Consider the following 12,225-nt stretch of genomic DNA (forward strand, 5'->3'; position numbering starts at 1 on the left):
GCGTACACAGTACACAGCTGCACAAATCTTTTCAGGCACACCTCTGTAGCGGAGCCGGGACAGTAGAGTGGCGTGATTTTTAAGCGCGGCCAGTTTTACAATAGCAGCCTTCAATAAACTTTACAGATTCCACAGAGCAATTAGCATGAGCCATGCCACTTGACGATTTCAATTTGCTCAGCAAGACGCAACACCCACGTCTGAGAGACGGGGGAGAAAACAATGCGGAGAACAGACGCTCTGCCGTCAGTCTCAGAGACGAGCGCTCGCTGGCTCTGGAAGACCAAAGACTTTCTCTTGATTAATGTCTTTCGTTCTCCTTTCTTTTTCTTTTTCCCAAATGGGAAGATTGAATTGACAAGGAGAAATGGCTTTGGAGGTGAAAACCCAGACATAGGCCTAATTAGTGGTGCTTGCTAAGGCAAACATCACTATTATTTTTCAGTGATAATAATTTAAAGCTTCATCCTGCACCGTTACAGACTACAGACAGGAATGATATACCTCAAATTGTGCAGCTTGTTAAGGAGAACGTACTATTATTTTTATATGTGACTGCGAACACCTTAGAAACCACCCCAAACATCCAAGCAACCAAACAAAAAGTGCTCAAATATCTTAATTAGATGCATTTGTTGAATTGGTTTTAGAGGAGTGGAAATGTCCCGCATAATGCATTAAGGGCATCTTTATACATTTGCTTTCCCCCAACTCAGTCCTCCCCCTTTCTTTTTCTGTCACTTCATTTTATTGTCTTCACTAACCTGACAAAAATGGAGATTTATTTGTCTTTCATCTGAGTCATAGAGACATTACAATGCCTTCCTTCCTCAGTGGGAGTGGGAGAAGAAGATGGAGGAAAGATGGAGAGATATAACCAATATACAGCCTTCTCAATAAACAATTATGTCCAAAAAAATCTGAGACCAATAGTGAAAATGCTTATATTTTCTCATTAACAATTGTGAAAATGTGAATATATAAATGTCTTAATATTTGGATTGTCCCTCTTTTGCTGTAATAGCAGCCCTTGAGCTGTATGAACCTGGGGCCGGATTCACAAAACAACTGAAAATGTCATCTTATTTTTTAAGTTAAGAAAAAAGAAACAAATATTTTGTATTCCCACAACAACTTTGTTGATTAATGTTCTTATCTTTTTTTCTGAAGATTGTTCATAAGATAACATTTAAGAAGTATTCATATTCTCAAAACAGATGTTCTTATGCTCACCATAAATAACTTAAAGTTGCCATGAAATCAAAATTGAAGTTGTAGTATGAATATGTTAGCCTAACTGTTATTAGCTAGTGTGCTCCAAAACAATGACAAAATTCACATTTTGAAGATATAAGCATTCAAAACGTACAGTCTTCCATGATTTTGATGACATCACACAGCACTTCAGCTTCTCATCACATTTTCTGTCCAATCAAATGCTCTCTAGAATCTGAAGCCCCGCCCCATATATTATAAAGAGTGAAATGAAGCTGCGGCGGAAATCAGTCACTTGTTCACACATACACTATTTTCGACATGGTGAATGGCACATAGTGCACTATATGGGGGATGGGGAATGATTCAGACAGTGTAAATATGCTTTCCATTGGGGCGATTTAATCTGGTTTCACGTTAGTATCACGCGAACCGCCATAGCACGCACACACACACACACACACACACACACACACACACACACACACACACACACACACACACACACACACACACACACACACACACACACACACACACACACACACACACACACACACACACACACACACACACACACACACACACACACACACACACACACACACACACACACACACACACACACACACACACACAGTCTGCTCCGGTTCAGAGATAAGATAACACAGAGCGGATCACATGCACGAGTCGGCCCTGACCAGAAAATGTATCGGATCCTTTGTATTCTGCACAGAATGCAATGTTTTAAAGCTACACTGTGTGATATTTTCCCCCATCTAGCGGTGAAAAGGTCTATGACCATCCAGTGAATATTAGTTTCTCTTCCTCTCAATTCCGATTTAGTTTTAACTCCTACGGTGGCCGATTTAGTCCAAGATTAATATGGCTTCCAGTTCGACTCGTCCACATTCGACACGGTGCCATCGAGTGTTAAAACGCGAAAGGCGAAGCTTGAGTTCACGGATATGTCCCTCTTTGGCTGATGTACTTTCAAGATGGAGGGGCAACATGGCGACCCGCATTCGAACCCATTACCGTATGTATTTTCAATGGCATATTATAAACTTACGAGAATACTTTATTACTTGAAAGAAGTAAATATACATTAATGAGCACATATATTTTTGAAAGAACTAAGTGTTTTTAGCTAAGAATAAACTAAAAAAGTTACAAAGTGTAGCTTTAAAGTGACGTGGAGGATATTAGAAGGAGAAACTGTTAGAGATTAGGAGGCACTTCAGTGAGTCTTTAAAGTTAGGGTTACCTCCGACCTGTTTAATACATAGTACTAATACACTTTCTCAGTTTGTGTAAATCCACTTGGGGTTCAGAGTTTTTATTTTTCCCCACATTCATTTCACACATCTAGTACAATTATGTGGTTTTGTTTTATCAATACAGTGTACTTTTCTCTTGGTTTACCCCAAAAGAATGCAAGTGAAGTGTGACAACATGCCCCATAAGTATGTTGTAACATGTGAGGGGCACATTGAAACATGACCATATGACAGCTCAAAATGTTATCTGATCTAATAAAAAAATATAGAAGACAGACAAAAATATTTTGTGAAAAAAAATACAATTAACATAATAAAAGTATGGCATTTTTTAAATAATTAAAAATAAACACATTTTTGAGTTTGACAACAAACACACACACACACAAAAAACAGATATACGAATAGTTCAAAAACATAATAATAATGAATAATTTCTGAACAATGACTATCCGTCTTTATTCACCTTTTCTCATGGTTTCTCAATAGAATTAATACAAATTAGAATAGAATAGCATGGTTCTAATAAGGGCACATTGTAACGCAGTGTTACAACATTCCCCACCTGCACTACTGGGATTTAAACCCGGCTCATGTCTTCTTCTGGTTAGATCAGCATTAAAGAACGGTCTAAACAACTAAATAACTGAGATAAGATTATCTAATTTATCTCATTTTAAATACATTAGATTTATTTAAAATGAGCTCCTACTCTGACTCCTACTCTGAAGTGACACCGATCGATCATTTGCATACATGATGCTAGAACTAGCACACACAGATACAGGACGCATTCACTCTAGAGAGAGCGCAAGAAAGACGGAGCGCAAATGAATGGGAAAGAAAAAATATATTATTTTACCGTTTCTCGTTTCAATATTTCAGAATTTGTATCCCAGATTTTTAATGCAGACTCAGACTTTTGGACCCCACTGTATATTTACATTTATATGCTTTATGTTGGCTGGGATCTTGAAAAAAAAGAAAGAAAGAAAGAAAGAGAGACAAGGTTTCCCCAGACATTTCTCCCTGATGCTGGAAGGCATGTAGCTTTTAGAGGGACCCCCCATCGTTAGCTGGGGTGGCATCACAGGCAGAGATGAATACATTTCAATGTGACTTCTTAGTCACTCATCTGACTCATGTAGGTTCAAAGCAGCCGCTGTAGTAGAGAATGAAAGAATGACTGAAATGAAAATTTACGCACCCACCTCCAGAGAAGACAGGTAATGTCACCACCATGACAACACAACGCTCTTTTGTGTGCTCTCTTTGCACTCCTTCTCTCAATGTTTCTCTCTTTGCTTCAACTAATTCAAAGACGGGAAGAATTCCAGAACAATTATGACACAGCAGCTATTTATTAAATGTGAAATCTGAGAAATAGCAGGTGAACTGAGCAGTGAGCAAAAGGAACATTTTCATCCTGATCCCCTGGAGCAAAGCCTCCGGCCTAGAGAAACACTACCGCATTCATTCATTTACTGTTTATTACATGAAGAATATACATTTTTGTGGGGGTTTGTAGGGATGCCGAAATGCATAGTTTTCCTATTATCACTGTGAAGCTGCTTTGAAACAATATGCATTGTATAAAGCGCTATATAAATAAAGGTGACTTGACAAAAATTGTTTCGAGAGTTAAACTGTTGACAAAGCCATGCTACATTTGCATTATCTAGGTCTGTTAGCGTGCAAAAAAAGCATTTACATTACAAATGTAAATTTACAGACAAATTAGTTTTGTAGTTCCACATAGGCAGCTCTCAATTTTCATCGTCCCACTGGTGGGACTTTTGCCATTATTTAAAACAATAATATTCTAAACCCAAACTATATATCATTTGAAAGCTTACACACTCTAGTTTTCATATTTGGTGACTGAATTTATTTATTTTGAACAAGAATGTTTATCAGAGCCATAAGGCAGTTCAAAAGATAACATTCATTCCATTTTTTGAGAAAAACTGGTCTGAAAATGTTTGAAGTCAAAAAAAATATGTTAGATTCTCCATTTTTTTAATTTTATGTCCATTTTATGTGCCTGCCCAACCTATTTATGAATGGGATACTAAATAGGTTGTATGCAAATTATGGAAATATATGGTTAAGATCCCTCAAACCACATATGGAAATGGGTGATTCCTTATATGGTCAACAATGGATGTCATCGAGTGGGAAAGTTTGGTATTGTGCCCCCCCCAAAAAATCTGAATTAAAGCTCATATTTTGAGGCGTCAATCTAATATTTAGAACAAAACTGATTTTGTTCCGATTTTTGGCTTAGATTTTTATGCAGTTCATGCAGAGTCGAACATGTTTTGTGAAATATACACTCTTTTCTCACATCTAATACAGGATTCAGTCTTTCTAAACCCACCTTTTCCAAGAGCCTTCTCTCTGATTGGTCAGATTGGTCTACCAATTACAGCAAATGTCCATTATCATATCTGAATTCCAGCTCATCCTCAGCACTTGATACTCAGGAATAAAAACAATAACGATGGTGTCGGTTTTACCATATCAAAGTCCTCATCCTTTGGAAGTGTATGCAAAGTGGATTTGCTTTCGCAGGGCTGAAAACAGTCTTTTCGACATGTTGACAAGACAAGTCAAACTCTTCCAGGCCTCAGCTACAGTGTTTGAGGACAGGTCAAAGTAGGCATTGTTTGCATGCAGCCATTGAAGACCATTGGCTGGCATTATGCAAATTTGTTACAAACCAACGTAGGTTTGTTTAGGAAGCAAGTCTGGAATTACTACCGACTTGTTTCAGGCAGTTTAGAATCAGTTCTTTTTTTTTGAGGGGGGAGACAATTACTTCACTTATCATGAAATTTGTAGACCTTTAACATTCCCAAACAGCTATATTACACACTACATGAAAGGTATCCGACAAAGCATAATATACTACATGAAAGGTAATATCCGACAAAGCATAATATGGGCACTTTTTTTTTTTAAAGTACAAAAAAAACCTGTCGGCAAAGCTGAAATTTACTCCAGTGTTCACATGAACTCCAGTGTCAGATGAACATTCAGAAACCATTCTGATATAACACAGGAAATAAGAAAGAACATTCAAATTAAGAGTATCAGGAACAGAAACCAAGACCAAATGTGACAACTGTTTCTTGAGTACCACATTTTTGTGGAAACTGTTATATTGTAGGTTTTATGATGAATAGAACAGCAATAAGTTTCCCATTTCTCATTTTAAATCCCATAAAATGTGCCCCATTCTCAGTGCCCCACTGTAATGCCCTGTTTTGCCCTTTTTTTAAGAAAATGTGTTTCTTAAATTCTAAAAAATATTTCTGAAATTCTAAAAAGGATATGTAAAATTATACAGTTTTATTTTTTTGATTGAGTTTAACTTTTGAAGCTGGATAATTCCTTAAATGTGCATATGGTTGTGATGTCATCTTTATCAAATGAGATTATCAATAACCCTAATAACGTTACAGTAAGGGAACGCTAGGAAAGGATGAAAGGACGAAGAGTGCAGATACACACACACACACTGATATGAAAGTACATATACACATTCTCATACAAATAGTAGACATGACTACATATTCAAAACACGGCTCAGTTTTGTCACATTCATTTTGATACAACTCTTGTAGAACAAAGAAGAGATAAAAGAGGAAGCGTGCAAGACAGCAGGGAAGGGAAGGCAGGCAGGAGACAGCGTTCTCGTTCCAGCGAACACTTCCAGGCGTTGAGAATAATAAGGTCTGAAAAGCATTACTGAAAGAGTTCCACAGCTCCGTCCAATCCTGACAGCCTTTCTTCTCAGCAAGCGAGTGACTTAGCCCTTGAATTTCAAACTGTTGCGGCTAGTAAAAAATGGTGAGACGTGTCTCGCTGTAATTCATCAGAATTCAAAAACAAAGCTTAGTTTTAACGTGTCGTCTACATGATGAATATAGTTGGATTGTAAGAAGTGTTACCAGGGAGTGTTACCAATTTTGGTCTGCACACTTTAAGATGTGAAATTATTCTTCATTTCTATGCAGCTTTTACTGTTGACTTGACCAGGAAATGTGCATGTATTTCCAATGCATGTCACAGCACATCAAGCATCTTTTACTGTTAGTACTATTGGTCTGGAATGATTCAATGCAAACTTGAAGTGTAAACGTGCTCTAACAACCCAAAGGTCACACTGAGTCACAGTGAGGGGAAAAGTGCACTTTGGGTAACTGGGGCATCTACTCACTAAGACTTCCATCCTCTTTATTGTTACTGTCATGCCTCATAAAAAAACGTAAGCTGCACCCAAAATCCTATCTCTACTATATAGTAGACAAAAAACAGTACATGACAAAACTAGTATGTCTGAATTCACACTCAAAAAAATTAACTTTCACTGTTGTTAATTTCACTCAAAAATACTTGTTCACATTACCTAAAAACTCATGTTACTAAATGAACTTATTAAATGAGTTATCTACACACACAAAAAAATAAAGCAGTGTAAAGTGGGTTCCATGCAACTATATTGAGTCATTTTTACAAATAACAATTTAGTACAAAATAAATTCAACACAGGTGCCACTCTTCTGCATAATGGTAAACACAAAATTCAAAAACATTACAGAAATTCCTCTAACCACTTATGCTCTGGGACCATTTTTGGGGATTTCCGTCTGGATTTGGCCAACCCAAATTGAAAAGCTTCCCATACCCACATACAGTGGTCTAAATACATAATGATGGTGTAATTTTAAAGGAAACCCTTTGAAATTACAGACCCCTGCTAAAAGTGATAAACATGTAAGTGTATGTTGTCTGAGCTGTAATAATGTATATGTTGTCTGAGCTTTTTTCCAGTATTTTCTGGAATCTAGTGGACACAGCCAAAACTGTCTGCAGGGTGCTAGAGCACACAGGGCCTGAGTTATACGTTTTATAAAGTTAACGTAACATTATTAAGTAAACTGCACATATAAATATTATGTAACAGTGACAAATTTAAATGATGTACACTAAGAAATTGTGTCCGCTTTACTTGCATTAATTTTGTTCATACAACTAAATTGTTATTTGTACAAATTACTCAATATAATTGCAAGGAACCCACTTGACACTGCTTTTTTTAGTAAATCCAAAAAAGAAAATGTTTAGTGCATAAAAGAGTAGGCAAAAAGTACCCATATTACCCAGTACCCAGTATAACATACTACTTCTGGCGAGATTCTGAAGTTTGCATACTATGGACACTTTACTATCCCATGAGGCCACAGGAGAGAATTTGTGAATGGCAAAGAAGCATTAGTACATGTAACTCATTGGACTAGATGAAGAAAAGTGCGATATTACTTTACAACTGCATAGCAATGTGCAAAAAAAGCAGGTTGAACAAAGCATTGCCCAAGCAAACAACCTAGCATTATGACGGTTTTCCAAAAATGCAAAAGTTATAATCACTGAGCCTCATTTAACCAATTTACCAACAGAAGCATTTCCAAATGCAGGCACAGCTTTCTACAGTCTTTGAACTTTATGGCGCTACTCAACATGAAGAGGCTGGAGGAAAAAAGGAAAGCGCAAAAGAGAGGAAAGAGGGGGTTTATTTGGATCGTTTTTCATGGAGTGTCAAAAGGGCTTCCACAATCACCAAATCAATCCCGACCTACTGGTAACTGGGCGAGAGGTGAGAGGTACTTAGCTGTGAGAGAGTGTGAGAAAATAAGGTATCGAAAGAGAGACAGGCAAAAAGAAAGAAAGGGGAAGAGAGACCAATGATCAGTTTTGCAGAGAAACTGAAGGAGTAAATCTCACTGGTAATCCCTTATTAAATAGTTCTCAGAACTTCTCGGTCTTTGTGCTGTTCTGTGCTTGTCTTTTCCGTGAGTAAAAAGTCTGTTAAAAATCCAATAAGAGGCAGGATATGGACCACTTGTCACAGTGAAAATACACTCTCTCTCTCACTGCGTCCCAATACATAGGCTGCATCCTTTCAAGGCCGTATTTAAAGGCCTGAAGGCTGTCCCAATTCGAAGGGTCTTTCAAATACGGCCTGGAAATGCCTCCTTCGTTTCCCGGGCAATGAAGGATACAACAGATTGATCCTTCGCGGCTTAGCCTGCCCCTCATTGCGTTGCAGTGACAACAGGATTTTTTTGAGAGAAAATATGAATCTTATCTTGTAATCTTAATTCATAAGATTTCTAAGATTTTTGAGAAATTAATACTTTTATTCAGCAAGGGTGCATTAAATTGCTAAAAAAAAATATTTTGATTTCGTATAAATGCAGTTCTTTTGAACTTCCCAATCATCAAAGAATAGAATGACACCACTTTGTGGACTTTAAATGGGATGCAAATGGCAATTCCAACATGCCCTCAATCTGTGTTTATTATGGCTAACAATTTATGACGTTATGAAGTTTTTAGTAGACTTCAAAGAAAGTAATTTGAAACTAAATGACCTCTGGGCTGCCATGACTGACAGGGCCCTGTTTTAACAATTTGAGCGCATGGTCTAAAGCGCACTGCGCAAGTGCACTTTTGCTAGTTTAACGACGGGAAAAAGGGTCTGTGCGCCCGGTGCATGGTCTAAAAGTGTTGTCCCTATTCTCTTAATGAGTAATGGGTGTGTTTTGGGCGTAATGTGCAATAAACCAATCAGAGTCTCATCTCCCATTCCCTTTAAAAGCCTGTTGCGCTTTCACCATGGCGGATTCGCTATTTACATGGCGGAATTTGCGAGCAGAAAGACTGAAAGCTTATCCAGAGAGGAATCTTTTAATTTCTCCTATTTGAAAATGTTTGTGTGCTGCTGCGTGTCCCTGTGTGTGTAATAAGCAGAGTGTATGCGCGTTGTGCACCCGCCTATACGCAGCATATTACTAACATGCCTATAACAAAAAAGAATATTGCGCTATTGACTTAAGACCAGGTTTTTGTTGGTCAATGGTGCAGTCGGTGCTGGACGTGAAAATGATAACTGCGTCGGGCTGAAACTAGCAAAAGACACTTGCGTCGTGCCTGGTGCCGCATTGCACGAGGTGTATGATAGGGCCCACAATGTGCCAGTGATCAGCCTGTCAGCAATAAAAGACAGTCCATAGTCCTGCATCTAGTCTAACTAGCGACTTCACTGCAATACCTTCATCTCACAGCAACTTCAAAAGATTTAAGAACACAAATCAAAATATTTCTAATATTACCTTTGTACTTTAGAGTGCTAAAACTAAATTTAAAATTACATCTGGATGCAAGTGGATCACTTCCACAATACAAAACTTCTCATTTGCCTGTCTCTCCATGAAACATTTTGGTTAAATCTCTACAGTTTTGAGCGTTGCTCCCAAAACCCTCAGACATAATCAAGTACTTTGTGCCATTGCAACTATTTAGTGAGACACCAGTGCTAGCAAACAAACAGAGAGCAATTCATTCCCATGCTCATTCAGTACCTGATTAGCTTTTGTCAGAAAAACAAGGAGCAAATCTCTGAAATGGAGCTGGCTTGCACTTTTCTTGTTCTGCCTTTGTTTAGCCTATTTCACATCCATATTTCTCTTAAAAAGTATTATTTAGCCTTAACTTCTTTTTTCTTTCAGAAAAAAAACGTCCTCTGAAATTGCTAATTATATCAAGCTAGCATCTTAGATCTAATTGACGTTTTAATAGCCATGCAACGGACAGGGCCTTTGACAACCAGAAGAAAACTTTGCTTTAGGGTTTAATGGCATATCTGAGGAAGTAGCATAGAGGAGGGCACAGCACGTGCAAACTGTAAACGCACGTCAGTGTTTGCTAGCACTTCTGAGCTCAGCAGATGTCCCTCCTCCAAATGTGGCAGCCGTTGCAGGTGTATCGCTGTCGCCTCCCCACGCGTCAGATAATATCACAGCCACAAAAGAGTTGACAAAACACACAGCTAACTGCCAATTATACTGAACAAGCCGCTGCCTGCGCGGCACCTCTATGCAGCACTCTAAAGCCGCTTTTCGAGAGGGTGTGTTATGAATTTTTTCTGTCATGTAAGCATGTTTAAGAGGGTGATGATGTATAACCAACTATATATAACTAGGCACTCATTCGTGTGCATCAGATACTCATTATGGTGCAGGGGCTTATGTAACAAAACACACAAAAAAGCAAAATAATGATCAGGCTGTGAGTGAGCAACCAAAGTTGCTCTGTTGTGGCTGTATGAAGTGGATGTCTGCTGGGCATTGGACTGTCAAACTCGCACCTCATATGGAAAACATATTCATAATAACTGCTCTCATACCGCACTTCCATTAGTGTGCCGCTTTAAATGCCACCAGGTTAATTGAATCTCTGATTACTGTGATTCACATGCGTGAGCCTCATCAAAAGAAATAAGTTGTGGAGGGATTCAAGCACATACTAAGGAGACATCAGAGCAAGGAAATCAGGAACATTTTGGGATAAGAATATCAAGTATATCAGGATAACGGACCATGCGCTGTGAAATAAACCAAGCCATCGGTCAATGTCTCTAGACTTTGGTGAGAATTAATTTCTAGTCAAATTAAATATAGATCACATCTTAGGTGCACTGGATACAAACTCATCGAGGTGTCTAAAGAAAAGCTTCAGGTCATGTCAATAAGTCAACCACTTGTATCCTTGGGCCACAGTAGCCATGAGTCTTAAAAGGGTTCTATTGTGCTTTTGTTTTTACACTTTCAACTTTCTTTAGTGTGTAATGTTGCTGTTTGAGGCTGAAAAAAGTCTGCAAAGTTACAAAGGGAGTTATTCTCTATTTCAGTGCGCACTGTTTCTGAACTCCCTGAAACGCCTCGATTGTAGTCTCGAGCTTTCTTCTGGGAACCTACACGTCACAATATCCCTCATTTAAATAATTCACACCCAAAGCATACACAAAAATATGTTTAATTTTAGCTTCATGCATTCTTTTTTTTATCAACACTTGAAAGTGAGTAAGTTTCATAAAAACAGCAACATTTTGAACAAAAAGCTAAGAAAAACGTGTTTTGGTCAAAGATTACAACATGCATAAGCAATGCTTTTACCGCTTGTTTCTGCTTCTTTCTGTTTTTCCTGTGTTCTGATCCGAAGATTATGTACTCTTTCAAAAGGTGTTTAATAGCGCCTCCCCTACCGTATAACAGTGAAAACAGGGAAAGCCGGACAATTCCATCAATGGCAGAGAAAGAGTTAAAGCGGTTGACTAGCTACAACACACTGGTCCAGCCGACCAATCAGAGCACATTGCGCTTTTCAGAAATAGGGGCTTCACAGAGACAGGAACTAAACAGAGTGTTACTGACAGACTCAACAAAATCAAGACTGAAAAAGGGCATAATATCCCCAGGAGGACTGGTTTAATAGCGTAAACTGCGTCCAAGAACAGGGCACGTTGAGTCATGGAGATGGTGAGCATTTGAGAGATTCTGATTCTGCATAAATTCTTGTCCTCTATCCACCTTCTCTATAAAAAAGCAGTCAAATGCAACCAACAGGAAGTCTATGACCCTTTAAACATTACTAAATGCAGTGAATAAGTAAACTAAAAACAATACAACTATTATCGTGACATATACTCTCAGAGTGCTGGGACCAAGATAACGGGGAAAAGTGCACAACAATCCACCCAATCCTCTGCCTGCTGAGGTTAATGAGTGTAATAAGGCATTTCATTGCAGTCATTATTAAAATAAGCAAGGAAACAGCCACAAGGTCTAGATTTAAAAGGCTTGCCTTTATAGATTCAACTTTA

General features: G+C 38.2%; 1 protein-coding gene across 14 annotated transcripts in view; it reads right to left on the reverse strand.

The window, feature by feature from the left end:
* foxn3 (forkhead box N3) overlaps positions 1-12,225 on the reverse strand; it is a 122,434-nt gene that overhangs the window by 23,877 nt on the left and 86,332 nt on the right. The window lies entirely within an intron of this gene.

Source organism: Gobio gobio (genome assembly GCF_949357685.1).
Source record: "Gobio gobio genome assembly, chromosome: 13".
Taxonomy (NCBI): Eukaryota; Metazoa; Chordata; class Actinopteri; order Cypriniformes; family Gobionidae; genus Gobio; species Gobio gobio.